General features: G+C 36.7%; 1 non-coding gene and 1 pseudogene across 1 annotated transcript; both read right to left on the reverse strand.

Annotated features, from left to right (window-relative positions):
• Positions 1–3,763: 3,763 nt before the first annotated feature.
• On the reverse strand, positions 3,764–17,152 carry LOC104605447 (WD repeat-containing protein LWD1-like; annotated as a pseudogene).
• A 2,498-nt stretch (positions 17,153–19,650) lies between these two features.
• On the reverse strand, positions 19,651–19,722 carry TRNAG-UCC (transfer RNA glycine (anticodon UCC)). The gene has a single exon. It is a non-coding gene; the product is annotated as a tRNA-Gly (tRNA).
• Between the last annotated feature and the right edge of the window lie 395 nt (positions 19,723–20,117).

The raw sequence follows: 20,117 nt of genomic DNA on the forward strand, positions 1-20,117 counted from the left end.
ATACTCTAGGTTCCTAAGTAGTGGCACCTGTTTCAATAATGGATGCTAAATTGTTTTAATAATTGACTTTGCTTGGCTGGTTATGGTTTGGGTAACAACTAAAGATCATTAAGCCTCTTTACAAAAAATTAAATTAAAAAAAAAGAATCACTAGACATATATACTTGACTACAAAGTTGATCAGCCATGAAGAAGTCCAACATGACAATGTCACATGAAGTGTAACAAAAATTTAGAAAAAAAATTAGTTTAACCGGAAAATGAAATTTCAATTCAATTTATCTATTCATTTTCTTCTATGACCCTAATCTTCTTGAAGATGATCATACCTTGTAAAGAGGTGATGGAATGATATTCCTTATCATCCGGAGGAAACGAAAGCGACTTGATCGATAGAAGATGTTGAAAGGGCAGACTATCAATATAAAAAAAAATCTGTAAAAATAAAAAAAGTATTAGAATTTTAATCTTCTTTAAGTTTATGTAAACATGTGCCCATTGTGGACCATAAATAAACCAGCAGAAAAGGAATTGTCTTTCTCTTTTGTGTCATGTAAGAAGAAGAAGAAGAAGAAGAAGAATTACCAATAACAAAATGATAGGTATTGCTTAAACTAGGGTCGATGAATTATGAATACCCTTTTGCAATAAGGAACAAATGAACAAACATAATCCCCACTACTGCAGTCATTGATGTGGTGCAGATCAAGAACACATCTCTGTATATTAGCTCTTTTGTGGGGGCCAATTCAAATATGAAGCTGTAGTTTATATGGGTCTTTCTCCACATGAAAATATTACAACCATACAAAAAGAAGTGTAGAAATAGTAGACAGAACAAGTTGCAAACAGGGAGTCCAAAAGTGTAACAGAGTACACATTAGCACCTAAGCACAGGATAAACAGTTTCCATGTATATTATATCAGATTCCTGGGTGTACATCTTGGTGATATGAACCATTATGAAATATCCAACAAAGAGGGCTATAAAACATCCAATAAAGAGGCTTGAATGGGAAATGTAAAAAATGAGAGTTAAAACTATTGCCTTGGAAATCTTTGAACTTGTTTCACTTTTCTTTTCTTCTTTTTTTAATTTTTGTTGTTTATCAATTATTTATTTTTGTTTTCTAGACTAATTCATTTTTCATTCACAAGAGACGCACCATCAGGTAGGGGTGAGTAAATGGGTAAGTTCTATGGGTAAACCCTGGAACCAAACATATGAATATCAGAGTATCAAACATATGAATATTCCCTAGCTGAACCCATGTACAACTGGGTACCACAGTTTGCGATGGTACAGCTGTGCCTAGGCAGTTAAGATGAACATCAGAGTATCAAACATATGAATATTCCGTAGCTGTTCAGAAGACAACTGGAATCAAGAGTGTAAAGAGTTACAATAAACACGGAAACCATAGATTTACCTTCTACTGGACTTGAAGCAGGATTTGTTACTTGCCCATTCTGTGCTCCCTCTTCCGAGAGAGGAGATCCAGAATGATTACTGTCTACCAACTTTGATGAGCTTCCAATATACTTATCTTGCTGTTCAAGAACATCTAGATAAGGAATTGCTGGTAAGAAATACAATTCTTCCATTGAGATATCAGAATCACTGAAAGCAGAATCCTTCTCCACAGTCATAATATCAACCTCCTCATCTTCATTAATATCTGATTCCTTCACCTGTGGACAAGAGCTTTAAAATTAAGAAAATCTAAAAGTCAAAGATCAAACAAAAATATATGGTCTAATAAGCTAGCTTTATTTTTCTTACCTTCTCAGTTTCAGGCATCAAATCAAATCCATATTCTCTTTCTACATACTCTTCATTTTCCTCAAGTTCTTTGAAATCTAGAGCAAACACACTCCAGTTCTCATTATAATCTTTAGCCCATATATAAACCACTCCACTAAAGGAAACTGAAACTACAATAGGATGCACTAGGTGCCATCCAAGATCCGTCAATACTTCTTTGGGACCACCAAGGATCTTTACTAGATGCCCTGCCCTGTCTCATATGTAGATTTTGTGTTCTCCTTTGCTAGCAGAAGCACCAACCACCCACTCACCATCACCACTGAAACAAGGTGCTTTCCAATGGATCCTAGTGACAGAATTCTGAAACTCACGGAAAAATACCAAGCACTTAGACTCAAATGCCTTCAACTTATCAACACCCTGCAGCTCATCCATGGTACTGTTAGCTCACTGAGAGCCCTTGCCCCATCTTCTACAACTAACCTTTCCCTACTGCATTGATTAATCATTCATCCTCATAACCATGGTCTGATTATTGGCTCCACATAGATATTAAGGCTTTCTAAATATGCAATTCCTCATACAAATATGATTTTCAATCAAATTGGATTCCTTATTTACATTTATTTTTACCAAGAGAAAATCTCACTCCCGATATCCATAGAAAATCTCATAGATCCAAACATTACCATGATGCTGAGATGAGCGGCAAAGATCTGGCAAGGCAGATCTAGAACTGAGAGGAGCAGCAAATATCTCCCATGTTCAATAGCAAAAGCAGCTTCACTGTAAAGATCTGGCAAGGCAGCAAAATACCTAATCTTTTGAGAACAAAGACAAAAATTGAACTCTTTGTCTTCAATGCAATTGCTCTGCCTTCAAATCTTCAAATTGAACTCCTCTATGCCTTTCAATCTGTGACCTAACAAAGAACTCCATTTTTTTCTTCATAGATGACACCTCAAAATCAAATGTAAACAATCCATTAACTGATCACCTCCATACGATGGATTGCTTTAATGGTCAGAACTTAAAAACAAATTCAGTATTCTTTTTAGCAAATTAAAGAAGATGCTAAACAAACTCAACTTTAGGCAAAAGCAAGGTTTCAACATTACCCAAAAACTGAATATTAAGGCACTATATTTTCTACGAAAATAATCTACGAAAGCAACAAAAAGCAATGGGGAAGTCCAAAGAAAATTCGATGAAGAAAATGATAATTAAGGTGGAAAACTAGGAAATGTGTGGTCTTTAATGCAATCATAGCTAGAGGAAATAGTGTTGCATCCAGAAGTTTTCATGAAATATAAAACCTTTTTAGTATATAGGGTAATGATAATATGAAAATCAAATTCAGGTCAATCTAAAATGTCAAACCAAAATTTGACCCAAACTGGTCCAGAATTAGGTCAGATTAACCAATGAAAACTTGGCATGGCCAAGAATGGATTGGATAAAGAATCACTAACACAAATCTTAATCCACATGTGCAATCTAGATGGAACTAACCAGCCTGTAAAAATGTTATACATAAAAAAAATTGTAAAAAAATGCAGATAAGAATAACAACTGAAAGATTCCTATTTACAACCAATAGGATTAAAATTTAGAATAGGGATACAAAAGTTAGAGCTTTATTTGAAACAATTAAATTAATTGTAAAACTAAACCCAATAAACATAATTAGTAAATCATATCAAAGTTATAAAAAGATCAAGAATGCCAGTAAAGGATAAAAAGTAACAATTTTCAAACGCTCCAAATCATCTCTCAACTTCATATCAAATGCATTTGACACTACCTTAGAATACCTCCCATCTTATCCTTCTTTCTATTCAAAAACCAGTATGGGATTTTGCAACATGTTCATGAGGTTCTCCAACTCTGTTGCGAACAGTTCACCAGCCCTCTTATTCATGTCCGCATCGGCCTTCTTGTAGACAATATTAGCGAATTACCTCCCAATTCCTTTGGTTGAGGTAAGGGAAAACATTATTTTCTACTTTCCGTCCACATTGGTGTTGGAAATCTTGTTTGCAACCATATCAATGCTTGAGAGTCATCTCTAGCCATACATATATGACAACTACTATGTGGCACCCAAGCTATTATGTTAACACTAGCCTGGTGCCTCTACAACTCCACCACCGGCAGCGTTGGAAACCGGATGTCCAGAATCACCACCTTACCATAGTCCATGATTATGGTTGCCATGTACCTTGGGTCTTGCTTGTTCCACCCCAACCGCACAAGCGGCGTATCGGGCTCGGAGCTTTCATAGATGATAGTCGAGTGCTCCTTGTCGTGTAAATCGAAAAGCCTGACGGATCCATCTACGGAAACTGAAGTGAAAACTTCGACGCCTCCCCAGGCAATATCGTAGACCTCCTTATCGTGCGTGATTAACTGGGTATTTAGGGTTTCCTTCTCGATATCCCAAATAGTGCAAGTGGTGTCAATGCTCAAAATCCTGATTCGCTTTGGCTTGGCTTCATTCCATTCGAAGGAGGTGAGGGGGCCGCAGAACTGGCTGTTTTTGTTGCTGTTGAGGAGGCTCTTGAGCTCAACCTGATCGTTAGAAATGCACCATACACAGAGAAAGTCACTAGAGGTGGCGAGGAGGTCGGGCTTCTGGCACTCCTTTGTTAAGGATGAAAATGGTCTTGGTGGGTGGGTAAGGGTGCTCGAAGGAGAGATTTGGGTTTGAGCAAATTTCACCGGTGGAATCGTAGAGTTGGACGATTTCAACCCAATTTTGACATTGCTCAAGGAGGTTGGTGCTAAAGAAAATGGGGAAAAAAGAGTAAGAAAAGAGAAAGAGAGGAGGAACTAGAGAGGAGATGAAGGAATGAACTAAGAAGAAATGGAGAAGAAAAGGAAGAGAAGGATCAAATAGCGAACTAGGTTTGCTTCCAAAGAAAGTGAGGAGTCGTCGTAAGTCGAGAATAGTATGAGCACAAATGTTTTGGGCACAAAACTCAAACCACGACTAAATTTTAGGCCCGCTAATATGAAAAGGTAAAATTGTTAACTATAGTAGTGCCTCTATACTAATGAAATAACTCTGCTTTCTTTAATATGGTATAGAGACGGTTTTTTTTTATTGCCTCTAGCTAAGTGCCTCTAAATCCAAGTATTCCAATAGTGTTAGGTTCTCACCCATCACGGGCATGGAGGAGCCTTCTTTTTTTCTAGGGAGAGACCTTCTTAAGAAAGGTTGAAGATGGAGAGTAGGAGGTGGTGTTGATATTCAGATATGGAAAGACTCGTGGGTTTTTGGATTGCCTTAATTAAAAGTCCAATCTAAAAGGTATATGAATACAAACTTAACAAAGGTTAGCTAAAACAAAGATCCAAGATGTGAAAGGTTAATCTACTGAGAGGTCTTTTTTCATAGGAAGGAGTTAAAGCCATTTTGGCAATTCTTTTAAGTTGGGTTGTATCTAAATTATTTTGGCCTAGAGCCTTACTAAGAATGGTGAATTTTCAATTAAATTTTCTTATCAATTAGTGGTTTCAATTCAGGAAAGTTCATGTTTGAGTGAGGTTTCTGAGCTCAATCAATTAATTTAGAAGAAAGTATGGAGCTTAAAAACAACTCCAAGAATTCAATATTTCATTAATTTGGAGGTGTTTATGCAATTTTTTTGTACCAACCTTGGCAATTCTGAAAAAAAAGGCACTTTCTAGTTGAAGATACATGTCCTAGATGTTGAGGTGAGGTCAAGACTTTAACCCATCTTCTTGTCATCTACCCTTTCACAAAAGCAATATGGTTTAGCCTTAACATTCCAATTAGGGGTGAGCTAATCTCTCAAGACTCTTTGTAGAGATGGTTCTCTCATTGGTTGTATAATTCCTCTAACCTACACCAATCTGATGTTCTTATGGCAATGGTGTCTTGGCTCATTTAGCAGTCCTAAAATGATTTGGTTCACTAGGAATCTAAGAATTTGTCAGGGTTGATCATCAAGAAGACTTGGTGTTTACATTTAGAGTTTATGGAAGTTTAAGAAGAAGCACTAGTTTTAAGACCTAGGAAACATGTTAATCCCTAGTGGGAGAAACCACTAGAAGGTTTCATCAAATTAAATTCAAATGTTGCAAAGCCTTCAAGATCATTCAAAGTAGTTGTAGGTTTTGTGATCAGATCATCCTCTAGAGATCTGATTGTTGCAAGAGGAGGGACAGTGGCTTCTTCATCGATCTTAAATTTGGAAACTTTGACATTGAGACATGGGTTGTCTGAAGCTATTCTTTGTGGAGCAACTCACATTTTAGTTAAATTAGACTCCCCTTGAGTTAATTTCATTACTAATAGATGGCATTGCTCTATAGGGGAGTGATGTCTAGCCTATAATATCTAATATAAAGAACTTGGTTCCAAGATTCCAATTTTTTTCTTTCAATTGGATTACCAAGACTACTAATTAGTTAGTGCATCAAGTGGCATGCTTTTTTCTTTGTTTTGGAAGATGGTTTGAATGAGTTAGAAGTGGCCCTCCTCGGTTGGAAGCTTTGCTAGATTATGAGAAGTGTTCTAAATATGTTTATCTTATTTCAAGTTGTTTATTTTATTCATCAAAACATATGGGGTGCAAGTTGGGCCTCGTTAGTTCCCTAGCCCTTGTTGTTATATCCCCAACCCTAACCCTAAACCAACCTAAAAACTTTGGGTTAGGTTAGGATCAGGTTAAGTTAGTTTTAGGTTGACCCGACTTTTTTCCTCCTTTTTCCAAGTGTTCTTATTTTCTGTTGTTACTATCGGATTTAGAAATGGGGATAGATCAGAACTTTGGAGTTGAGAAAGGACGAGGGTCTCACCTACAAGAACAAAAGGCATCGGATGCCCTAGAGTGTGATCTTAGGGGTGAAGACTCTAATGATTAACTTAGCTGAGGTGACTAAGAGTTGAGGTGTTGAGTAGGGATGACAATTTTCCCCATAAAATTGGGGCCCTACCTTGAATGGGTTAGGTTTTCCCAATCTTAAACATGGATGGCAAAAATATTTTTTCTCCAAACCAAGGATGAGTTGAGGATGAGGCTTGCATATAATTTTCTGAACACTTCATTCTCTCAAGGGAATCATAGAAGAGAATGTCAGTAGAAGAGTCATTGTCAATGAGTATCCTCTTCACCTCATAGTTGCAATTGCTAAGGAGACCACTAATGTATCATCATGGGGATGATAACCCTCCATAAGTCCTTATCAAAGAAGGTGATAACCCTTTTTGGTCATTGCTTCTTTTGAGGCTTGTGTCTGATTTGTAATTGTCAAGACTCGAGTGTAGGCCTTCCTTGTGGAAGAGCTTTCTCCACCCATTGTTGAGGCACCAAAAATTACATTGATGACCCTAGTTAGGGCTAGCTCACTGGGGGATTGGCTTGCTCTGAGGTGGACATGATGTATTGATCTTTTCAAATGAAGTCCTTTGAGTATCCCTTTCTAATGAGAGTTTTGATATCATTTTTAAGTTCATGACATTCATCCATGTCATGGCTAATGCCGTAATGGTAGTTGAAGTACTTGTCATGATTTTCCTTCCTTGGGTTTTTCTTCATTTTTGTAGGCATTATATATACTTTCCAATATAAATGAGGATATGGCTCTGGGAGGCATTTAAAGGGGTATATATTTTGTATGAAAGTGGAGCCTTCTTGGATGATTTATCCTTTTTGAATTGTGAGTTGCCAACTCTTAACTTATCCTTATCTTTTCTCGTTATGTCTACCCAGTTTTCCTCCATAGGTTACTTTTTGGCTTGGGTTTCTTCAATGTTTATATATTTCTTGGCTTTTGAGTGAGGAATTCAAGTCTTTAATGACTATTGGCATTGCCACAGCTTGGTTAAGATTCTTGACTTCTAGAGCCTTGGCATTGAAATGTTGAATACAGTCTTGAAGCAATTTGTTTGACTTCTATTTAATTGTCATTAAGGTCTTTTGGTAGCATCTACTATTGACAAAATGGGAGAGGAAGAATTCTGCAAACTGCTCCCATGAATTAACGGAGTGAGGGGGCAATCCAGAGAACCAACATCGAGCTTTTTTTTCTTTAGTGTGGCTTAGAAGGCTTGGCACATCAATTCGTCAAAGAACCCATGCAATAACATGATAGCTTAAAATCTTCCTATATGGTCCTCTGGGTCGGTCATGCCATCATTGGTTTCCAAGTTGAGAGCCTCAAAATTCGAAAGGAGCGGCTTTGAGGTTACCTCTTTAGTAAATGTAGCCTCTATTGGGGTGATGTGGTTAGAGGAGGCATCCATTTTTCCTTCCTTCACTTCTTTGATCCCGATGCAAATGACAACAAGTTGGGTGGTGGGTTAGTGGTTCAACCATCTATGTTAAATGGGTCAACATAGAATGATATAATTAAATTTATAATAAAATACATAAAGTTCTACCAAATGTAGAAATTTGTAGATAAATTTGGACACATTCTATAATATTATGTGTTCATCATACAAAAAATGTGATAAATGAGAATTATTTTCATTAATGACGGAAAATGGTATAAAAGTTAGGAAAAAATAAAGAAGATTAATGACTAAAAGATGATCCCACTAACCATGTTAAATGGTTTAATGATTTAATTAGCTACGTCACCGTAGGCAAGTGGTTTGGTGGTAAATGGACTTACAATCCAAAATTGGGTGGTGGACTAATCAATATAATCAATTGATTTGACCACAATAAACCATTATTCAAGCACTATATTGGAATTGCATTTCCTCCTAGTAAATAAGTAACTTTTATTATGTCATAAATTAAATAATAAAAAATATAGATTTTTTTTTATAAATTTTATAGAAAATTTTGAACATGTCATTAATATTATATATTCTTCATATTAAACAAAAATATGTTTGAAAAACTAAGAATTATTGTTAATAAAGATTGAAATAGCTGAAAATACAAAAAAAAATGAATTAATGTCTTAACCATAGCCCATTGACTTAGTTAAAGAGGTTAGTGGTTCAACTAATAAGGTCATTTGGTTATCGACCACAAGAATGGTTTAGGTAAAAAAACATACTCAAAAAATATGTCCAAGTGATAAACTAATAAATCTAACTCTCGGGTTCAATTGCATGTTGAAAACATTGATAGAATCTGTAAAAACATTTGAAGTTAGGCCTTTGAGTTGAAAGATAACATATCCACCAATACACCATGCTTTAATCACCTTTTTTTGTTCCATGAATTCTAATAAAAACACTAAAATATTATTATCATTATGACAAATTTTTTAAACTACCCCTACTATTTCTGACAATTGTCTAGATCTACCCCTGATCGTATAAAGTTTTTTTTTTTTAACCCAATATTACCCTATAAGCTAGGTATCTATTGCTGGGACACCGGTCTTCATGGCATCTGAAGTTGCTTATAGGGATGAACAGGGATTCCCTGTTGACGTCTGAGCTCTTGGGTATATGGTGATTGAGATGGCCACTGGATGTCCCCCATGGATGGAAGTCCCGACTATTCAATACATGGAAACATAAAGATCAAATATCAGAGGGAAGAGCAAGAAATCCAATACTTAATCGACGGAAATAGTGTATACTTCGGGAGACAAGTTTGGTTGAAGATTCATAACATCACCTCACTCCCTTGACACCCGATTCATACCACAAAAACTAATGGAATCATGACATCAGAACAAAGGTCCAGCAGGGAAACGGGTACTCTTGCTAATTAGATCCAGTCTCAGAGTTTTGCATTGCATTGGCTGGCTTACTATCATGATCTTGTGCAACAGAAACAGCCTCAAGCAAAGTTTCATTTATTTGGGGTTGCCTTCATGAATGCAATATCTAGGGTAAACTCTATTCATGATCATGATTCATGTCTATTACACTGTGAGTTATCATCTTTGCCATGGCTTTGTTGTGTGCTGGTGACAGCAACCACTTGTTCCTTGATGGTTTGATTCTCTTCTTCAATGTTTGCAGTTCAATAGTTACCGGCCGGCATGGATCACATAAATGAAATTGTCTTTTTTATTGGTGCTTTTGTGGCATCACTTCTTGGGTTACTGGTAGTACAAAGGGCCATAGTGAAATATGGTAGGGCCTCCATTGTATTTTTAGTCTGTACAGTTATGGCTATTAGTACCGTTGTAATTACCAGCTTTGGAGCCTTTGGATTCCATGGAGTATAAATCCATTGTTTTATTTTGTTGGGGATTTGAATGAAGCTGCCTCACCACTCTACTCCCTCTCTTCTCTGTCTCTAGATTCTACTCTTGTTTTTATGCCCCTATTCCTATTTTCTCAATAAGTTATGACTATGTTAGCTCTCTGAGGTTTCTTTGTATTTACACTACCATAATGAATTTGTGTGTAAGTTAAATGCGTAGAATGCAACTTGTAACGCATTAATGCTTCAAAATAATAATAATAATAATAATAATACCCCTTATTATAAGATTTGGCTAATCACAAAACATATCAGCTCTGTACATTATCGGGTATAATCAGCCTCCTACGAAGATTCAAAATCATTTGTGAGGTTGTTACCCATGTTCAAGAAAAAATGCCAATTGATAAAATACAACTAGAAACTTCATCCTGCACTTGCAGACATGGTGTAATGGAAAACCAGGGGTTTGACCATGATACCTAGAAGACAGCCAGACAGGATACCCGAAAGACTTGCATCCAAGCAACAAGTATAAAAAAAATGTGAACCAGTCGCGTAGTATTCATTAAAATGAGAGCATTCAATTGATAACTAGTAATGAGTTTTGCCGGAAAATGAGAGCATATCCCGCATGACAGTCTGCAAATGATGAGGCAACGATCTAACATGACCAATGGCTAAGTGAAAATCGGGACCAATACAAGTAAGTATTCATTCATCCTGTCATATGTTGCACAACAATGTCTGTAGGACCTGTGCAAAAAACGGTGCTACCAAGTTTTGAATGTTGAATTAATTGTTAACATTCAACTTGGGCTCAAATTTTACAGGTGGCCTATCTAGAAAACAAGCTTCCATCTGAGCACTTCTGTTTGCCTCTTGGCGTTCAGACAACACCACGCGTGGGACAATAAAATTAGCCCAAGGAACAGAATGATTCTGAAATGAGCAACAATAGCATATACAGATTAAATATCTAATGAATACACACAGACGAGAATCCAAAATAAATTACTTGGATCCGATTTTACAAATGAGCAACAATACTGGGTCAATAAAATTACAAAATTCCAAATGTTTTAAACCCATCTATCTAATCCGGTTATTTTTGATTTCCAACTAAAATCAAGTCAACAAGGAAATTTTCCAAAAAAAAAAAAAATCAAAGACACTGAACGTTTCTTCAGGCACATTAAGGCGAATCTATCACCAAGATCTTCCAGCTTAAGCAACCCGGGGGCGGAGAACATGATCTTGTGAGGCACCAATTGTAGCAGGTGGGATGAATTGCCACATGGCAACTCTAGGGTACCAAATGAATGGCATCAACTTGTTTCTAGTACCCAGTATCTTGAATAGGCCAATAGACACAACTCTGCAATTGGAAAAGCAATGGTGTTAAACTTCCATAGAGAATGTGGAGCAACATCTAATGGAACTTCCTCCAAAAACTAAACTTCAGTAATGAAAATAGGTAAGGAAACCAAAGATATAGCTCAGACTAACCTTCAACTCTTTGCACTTCTGTAAACAAACTAATGCATTGCTTGGTTTAATGTGGTAAAGCATACCTACCAAAATTAAGCATGGCCAAAGCAGTATTGATCTTCATGACAAGAAACTAGTACATCTTGGGAAACCAGCAATTTCTAGTAAGGAGCTAACTTGAATTTCATAATCAAGAGACCTACAGCTTATAGCAGTCACTACAGTTTCAGAAAATTATTTAAAAAAAAATCAAGCAACATGACACTGATGTAACTTCAAGTGCATCCACAATGAGGGTAGGGGAAGTAATGTTCATGATGTACCATTTTGGATAGAAGCTCCTCATGGACGTCGGTTGGTGTAGGTCGCCGATGATATGGTAATAGGGTAGGGTTCGAATGATACGGTGGGGAGAGTACTTGTTCCCCTGCTGGACCTTCGTTCTGATGGCTGATGACTGCCGGTGTAGAAATAATGAGATGAGAATTCAAAGAAGAAGAAGAAGAAGATGAAGGAGAAATGGGTGGGAGGGAGTTCAAATGATCTCCCAAATCCCAAATAAATCAAAAGAATTTTTTCTATCCGGTTTAACCGGATTCAATTAACTAACAGCCAAAAGCCCGTTAACGTTAAGATGAATTTGAACTTTTGAAGTGGGTGACATGCACACCTCCTGTTAGAGGGTGCACGCTTCCCATGAACCCAAGGGTCCACTGAATCCACACCCCCCTCCGAGTTGTCATGGTTAAAATCATAGTACTTAGTCAACTGGAATTTCCCTTAGGCTTAGTTTGAAAGGAGTACAAATACAAATATATAGAGTACAAAATTATGTATTTTGTATTATTTTGTATATATTTGTAATTTTACTCCTTCCAAACTGTATATATTCTTATATCGTTTCTATCTTCAATTGGAAGGTCATCTAAATTAATAAGATTTACTTGGTAGACTCATTAGCTTCTCTTTTCTGTCTCTTCACCACTCTCTCTCTCTCTCTCCATGAAAATGTATCTCTAAATCTTCACCCCTTAATCTTTCTAGATCCCTTTTTCTCATACCCAACATTTACAGGGAACAAATGCATGCAATTCCAATTGTTCCAACTTCTTCATCAACCTTCATGTATATTTCTCAGGTTCCATTAGTTTCTACTATTTGATATAAAGTTCTCATGATTTTTGCTTTGATTTGATCCAATTTTTTGTTTTATTTATAGGTTTTGTTACCTGAATTTATATTGGCCAATTTTGAAAGACATGGAAGAATTTTCCAAACTTCTTTATATTCTTCATCAATTCTGAGATATCTATCAACAAAAGTAGCTAGATAGGTCTGTAGGAAATTTTAGTACCCGGAATTTCCTTAAACCTAAGTTATTGATGTGGAGGATCATTCATATTATTTTTCTGGATAAGTAATAAAAAAAATGCTTAAACCTTTTCATGGTGACTTTCTTGACAGCACAGAAATGATAAAATTTTGTAGAAAGACAAAGATTAACATGACTATAAGGAAATTTCTAGAATTTATGCTGATTCCAAATTTTTATTAGTTAATTATTAGTCAATTGAATTTGTTCCAATTGAGAATGAATATGAATTTCTCTCTCTCTCTCTCTCTTATACATTAAAAAAATTAAAATGTTAACGTAAAGAAATTTCCTTATCATGGGTTTGTGCGTTTAAAGGGCAAGAAGAGGGGAGGAAGGGGATCTCTGCTGATCAAAAAATAGAAAAAAGAGGGGAGGACAAAGAAATTTGACTAAGAAGACTGAAATCTAGGGTTGCTACATAGAACTAAAATAAAACTGCATTCAAGAAGACCACTAATCCAATCCATCCTAACAAGTTAGGATCTCATTTTTCACTACCCAAAATTGGTCTCTTTATTTTTATTTTCCTTATAACCTCAGCATGTAATATTAATCCTTGGAGTTGTGATTTCCAATTTTGCGGTGTCCTAGTGCAAAAGAAGGAAAATATTGACTTGATGTTTAAACATTTTTAATATTTCGATGAGTTTCATTATCATCTAAGCCTTGTCCCATCTATATAGGGTTATTCTACTCTGCTCACTGCCATATCGATTGTTAAATTATGAGCTTGCTATACCTATTCTCAATCCTTGGTGAGCTTGCTAAGATCTACTTTCTTTTGGCTCTTAGTAAATTTGTAGTTTCTATATGATTATGTTTTTGCTTTATTCATTGTATTTTTTTCTTTGAAGTTTCAAATGGGATTCGGATTTGATATAAATTAATGTATTAATAATTTTGAATTAGTGAATTTGATTAGTTCACAATCCACCTAAGCTTACCATGTCATGTTTGAATTAGTGAATTTGAAGTTCACAATCCACCAAGGAACCAAGACATCAAGATCTTTTTCTATTGTCAATCTCATAAATGTTAATGAACTTCCTTTTTCTTTTTTATGGTGCAACTTTTAAGGAACCAAGACATCATGATCTCTTTATATCTCACTTTAAAGACCGATATATTAATAATTTTCAAGAAACTATATTTTTTAAGTAGTAATGAATACAAGTCCAATCCTTCGCAGGGGCCCCTACGCTAATATATAGTTAAATCAACATATAGAACTTTTCTCTCTACAACCCATCATCTTCCCCCCACTTTAAGTCTAAGTTTGGTTTGAAGGAAAAGGTGGGGAAAGGAAATGAAAGGTAGGGAAACCCATACAAGGTTTGTAAAGGTTGTCCTACCTTTTTTTTCCTTTCTCTACTTTTTCCTTCAAACCAAATACAGCCTAAATGGTCAATCATTTGGAAACTTAAAATTTTATATCATTGTATCCTACTGGTATGGAAACTCTTTTTAGATAGGCTGTTAACCAAGGACAAGTGCAAACAATGATTGAAAGATGAAGGCTTACTTTGCACTTTCTATAAGCAAGCCACATAGATATTCTCCCATCTCTTCTTCACATGTCCGTTTGCGAGGGCTGTATGGTGTGAAGGTCAATTAGGCATTAGTCAACATAAGGTGGCAAGTCAAACTCCTTACTCATGTCTCAATGGATGCCAACTCTTAGTGCACATCTAGAAAAATTAGAAGCCCATAAGCTACTAGGCAAGTTTTATGTTTTCCTCAGATTTGGGTGTGGCTTGAAATAAATCTATTTTTCAAGGTACAAAAATACTCACCACTTGAAATCTATACTACTGTAAAAGGTATGAATAAGGCTCGAGATTTCTAGAAATTTTCTTGACTATCATTTTGAATTTGGACTCTCCTTATTTTGGGAGAGAAAAATGTAACTTTTAATACCATTATTCAGTTCATTCAATTCCCTCTCATTAAATCTAATATTTAAGGTATTAGATCCTATATTTAGTTTTGAAATTTTCTAGACTAAAATACCCATACATTTAACAATGGATTTAATAGAATTGAATGGTGAAAGAGGATTCATGTACTTGATCCCATATAATTCAGGCAAGGCTCTTAGATGATGATGATAACGACCTAATTGATATATATCACTTTTATTGTATCAGTTACACTATGCTTCGATTACTTATCTTTGTTATATGAGCTCCAATAAAAACATATAAATTTTATCACCATTATTATTATCATTAGAAATTGCCACATATAAATTAAGCATGTGCTCATTTGCTAGCAGTATGTAAAGCAATGACTAACCTGAATTCATAGAATGACCCACACCAACACAACAGGAGTAGTCTAACGAGAAATCCCTCCTTGACCTTAAGTAGTCCGATACCACTTCTTGGGATATATGGTTCTTAATTATGATACCAGCACATGGTGTGTAGAAGAAGTTTCATCATCCAATGTATAATAGAACTTTGAACACTTAGAACAATGCTGCACACATATTAGCTTATGTAACCTGCAAAGGGCAACTAGTGATTAGATAGGAGGTTCTACAACCGAAAACCTTTGCTGATTCATGTAGTTCTTCGATCAATAGTTTCCAATACCATTCTTTCATATTTCTACCCTTCCTCCTAATCTTCGCATCAATCATTGGCTCGGGGCTCCGCTGTGGCAGTTTATCGTAACATGTTAGTATTTAATCCATTGATTATCTTCTACCTTTAATCCATTAATGGAAGAGAAAACGATCTCTATCAATGGAAGAGAAGCTCGTAAAACTCTGCCTGAACCTCAGGTCTCAAACTCTCCACCAATTCCTAATTCCCCCTTTGAAGTGTTGGGAATGATAGATCAGGGTTTAAGTTTTCCCACACAAATTTGGGACTACAACAAATGGCCTCTCTGAAGCAGTTTTTAAATCGTTCCCATCGCTCACGAAGATTAGGGATGAACTCATCTTCATCCTTGTGTTATTGTTGGTGACTACCAATAGAAAAATCGGTAGGCAGGAAAATGCCAGTGACTATCAATAGTTAAGGTTCGCCTTCATCCCAAACTGAAAAGGGAATTTTAGGAATTTTTCAAGAATATATCAGTGGCGTGATGTCACATGTGAACAATCTGTAATAAAGATCTAATGGCAAGGGAGGTTTTAGTTATTTATCAGAAACAGTAAGGGTGGTTTAAGACAATAGTTAAATAGTAAGAATAGTTTAAAAAATTCGTCCTAAAATAAAAATGATAATAATAAAATAAAAATTGTTTCAATATATAATACTAAGAGCCTAGAACCAGTGTACCCCCATGACCATCCAATTGGACACCCATTAAATCAGATTGGCCCAGATGATACAATTATATCTCGCCACATTGGACATTGAGATGACTGTCTAATTTTCTGCATATTTCCCACTTCATTTGCTTAGGATCGACAACTTAAAATAAGGTTTATTCGGTTCTCCAAAGGGTGCAACATTTGATAAAAGTGGGAAAGCACGAGACATTTCTGCTCCTTATTAAGGCAGTGTTTGGAATCAATATTGTTTCCTGAAAGGCGTTTTCTTAGAAAATAGTGCTGCATAAGCATGCTATTTTCTTATATGCAGCACTATTTTCTTAGAAAACATTTTTTTAATGTTTTCTATTTGGTACTGTTGTTGTTGTTGCTGCCATATAGTCATTTTTCAATGCTATGTCAGCATGTTATTGTTGTCAACCATTGCCCTAGCAGCCAATCCCAAATGAGCAACCACATTTTGCTATTGCTTTTTGTATTGTAAATCAAAAATTCCCAATAGGTACCCTGTACTTTAGGTTAAGTGTCAATTTAGTACCCAAACTTTAAAATGCAACAATCTATTACCCGAACTTTCATTTTGTGACAATTTAATACCCGACATTAACTCACCATCAGTTAAAAGACAAAAAGACCTAAATACCACTCAACTATTTCGAGTAATGCATGAATTCCTATTGAAATTACAAAAATGACCTATCAACTATTTCGACCACTGCAAGTGAGAGCTACTGTTCACACTTGCAGTTATTGAGATTGGGTCCAAATCCAAACCATCCAAATCTAAGCAGTGGGTCCCACCCTTGAGAGTTGAATTGGGTAAGATTCTTTCCTGATGGTCTGATCTAATGTGAGCCCAGATTTGAGATTTCAGTTGGGATGACATTAATGTGGATTTCTCATACCAGCCTAAAACCACTTGCCTTTCTTCGAAGGTCAAAACTCAAAAGCACGGAGAGGTTTTTGCTGAATCCTGTGGATTTCTCATACCACCTTAAAACCACTTGCCTTTCTTCTGCAGGAGCCCGCCGAGCTTCTTTTGCCAACGCCAGAGGGGTCGTTGCCTTCGGAGCCATTGTCGTCGTTGATGTAGAAGACCACCATGATGAGAAGCCTCACCATGTTGTCCATCCACTTCATTCTCTGCCACAGAGGCATCCTCTTTTTCCCGTATGCTCCATCGTCTTCCCCCGCGAATCCTTTCTCCTCTTTGCTCAATGCCGGTTGATGTGGCTTCACTTTGGTGGCATAAGGAGGGTATTCATGTTGCTTCACAGACTAAGACTGTGAGTGATGATGGGCGTCTTGACCTGCAAATGACACCATTTGGGGGTGCTGGTGGTGGTGGTAGTGTTGGTGAGGATGGTGCTTTTTTTGTGCCGGACAACTTAAGTGTATGATGAACAACTCTTGGGGGGTGTTTGTTCTTCAACTGCACTGCCTAGTATTGCAAACCATCTTTCATCAATGAATCTAGAGAGAGAGAGAGAAGCTAGAAAACATACAGAGGGTGGAGCAGCTGGTTTTAGGAGAGTTACAGATATTCTGGGAAGAGGTACGGCTTGCAAGGTTGTGCAGAACCAGAGATTGCTAGACACAATGGACCAGCTCTCGGACCTCTGATGGATGGGAGAACTAGAGCTTTGCTGATGATTTGCTAATAATTGAGGTACGACTTGCAAGTTGCATGGTTGTGGAGAACTTGAGATGCTTAGAATCGAGAAGCTTCTGGACCTCCTCATTCGTCTACCGCCTAAGGTTGTGGCGGTGGTGGTCTGGGAGGTGGAGTAGCAGTGGCCACCATTCGTCGGAGGTGGTGGATTGCCGGTTATACAACTGAGCGATGGCCGGTGATACAATTATTGAGAACTAGAGATGCTAATAATGGAGGTACTGCTCGCAACTGCTCAGTCTCAGTCTTTAACCTCCTCGTGCTCAGTAGAACAGTAGTTGTATCAATGGTGATGGCCGGCGATACAACAACAGTTGTATTAAAGAGACGAGTGGATGAGCACAATCCTCGCAGTCTTAGAGGTCAAAGACTCGCCATTGATACAATAGTTGAACAGACTACTTGGTGATGGTCGGTGACTTGCAGGAGGGAGTGGACGAGAAGTTGGGTTCGAGGAAGAGGAAGAGGAGAGGAATGTTGTTGACGCCGCCATTGATACAACGGTTGAATAGTGAGATGATGAGCATGCTTCAAGATGGGCAAAATGGTCTGCATATTTCGTAAATGTTAGTTTTGGTATTTCAAAAATATTTAACCTACATTTGATATCACATGATTCTTCTAATTAACGTGAATTAACGTTGAGTACTAAATTGTTGCAAAATAAAAGTTCAAGTACTGGATTATCGCATTTTAAAATTCGGGTATTGGCACTCACTTAAAGTATTGAGAATTTTCCTATATTTTTTTCTTTCTTATCAATTCGTTAGATATATGCGACTATGCCTGCATGAACCCCTTTTGAATGGCTTTCAAACTGTCAATTTTGGTGCCCTTTCACTTAATCAAATCTTTGGAACTTGCATGCAACATGATATAACAGCTCTTATCAAAATAAACGACCAAGTTTGATCTGACCAAATTTTTTACAAAATAAATGACCAAGTTTGATCATTTGACCAAATCAGTTATATTTTTAAAATAATGACAAAAATAGTGAGGGAAAAAAATTTTTAATTTTCTAGGATAAAATTTCCCTCAGCTAAAACACTCGTCACAGGAATTTTCCCCTCTTCTCGCTCTTTACTTTCTTGGAATCTCTCTCTTCTATAATCAATCGTCCTAACACTATTCACATCCTTCTACCTTTCAACACTGAACCAAGCACAATAGCGACCATCCTATCTCGAACCCAATCTCTCTCTCTCTCTCACCTTTTCTCTTTCTTTTCATTTTCTTTTCTCTTCCCTCCTCTTCTTCTTTCTTTTTCTTTGTCTTTCTTCTCCTTCCTCTCTTTCTTCTTCTCGGTATAATCATGAGACCATTTTCCAGAAGCTAGTTCAGTGGATGCCTCATCACCAGTTCTAGCAATTTCCCCTCAGATGTCAATCTGCGATATGATCAGCAACGCGGCAGGAAGAAGCGACGCTTCAGGTGTAGCTCGTACTTGAGGCTTATCAACCAATGGTGCGAAGAAACTTCCACTGTTACCAATGACGTCGCTCAAGCGGTAATATGAACAGGGGGTTTCGTATATTGTTGGGGAAAGACAAAATGGACGAACCATCACCAAAATACTTATAATACTATACTGAAGTAGTGACACACCGAACCATCACTGTTGGCTTGAGTTATAGCAGCAGGCAGAGATAGGGGAAGGTGGAGAGAGAGGGGAAGAGAGAAGTCAGATAGAGACTGAGAGAAAGAGGCAGTAGGAGAAGACATCGGAGGAAGACAATGAATAGTAACTTCGGCCATGTCGGATTTAAATGGGTAATTTGGTCGAAAAAAATTTCTTGTCCCGCTCACCAGTTTTGTCATTATTTTAAAAGGGAAATCTATGACTGATTTTGGTGTGAAAAGCCAAAAAGGCAATAAATTGAAGAACAACACCTCAACCCATGCGTTTGCCGGGAGTCGAACCCGGGTCTATTGCTTGGAAGGCAATTATCCTAACCGTTGGACTACAAACGCTTTCTTAAGGTGAAGAATTGATATCACATATATAGGAAAGATGTTATATGTCATTAAAAAATTCTTAATACACTCTTACATCTTATATCCATAGGCTGTGTTTGATTCTTGTATAAATTTTCCTACCTTTTCCTTCAAACCAAATATATGGATTTTGGATGTCATTAATACATAATAGCATGATAATTTGACCTTTTTGATTGTTTTGTACTTTGTAATAAATAATACATTTGCTTGTTAAGTTATCAAACCAAAATAATTAAGAAAGGATTATTTATTAAAGCACCCCTTGTAATTTGCAACTAATTTGTTTAATAGATCTCTAGTTAAAAACTATTTGTATGGTTATGTAGAAATGGTCACGTGACCACCTAAATCAAGTGGAGAATGCTTAA

This window comes from Nelumbo nucifera, chromosome 8 (genome assembly GCF_055504915.1).
Source record: "Nelumbo nucifera cultivar China Antique chromosome 8, China Antique-T2T, whole genome shotgun sequence".
NCBI lineage: Eukaryota > Viridiplantae > Streptophyta > Magnoliopsida > Proteales > Nelumbonaceae > Nelumbo > Nelumbo nucifera.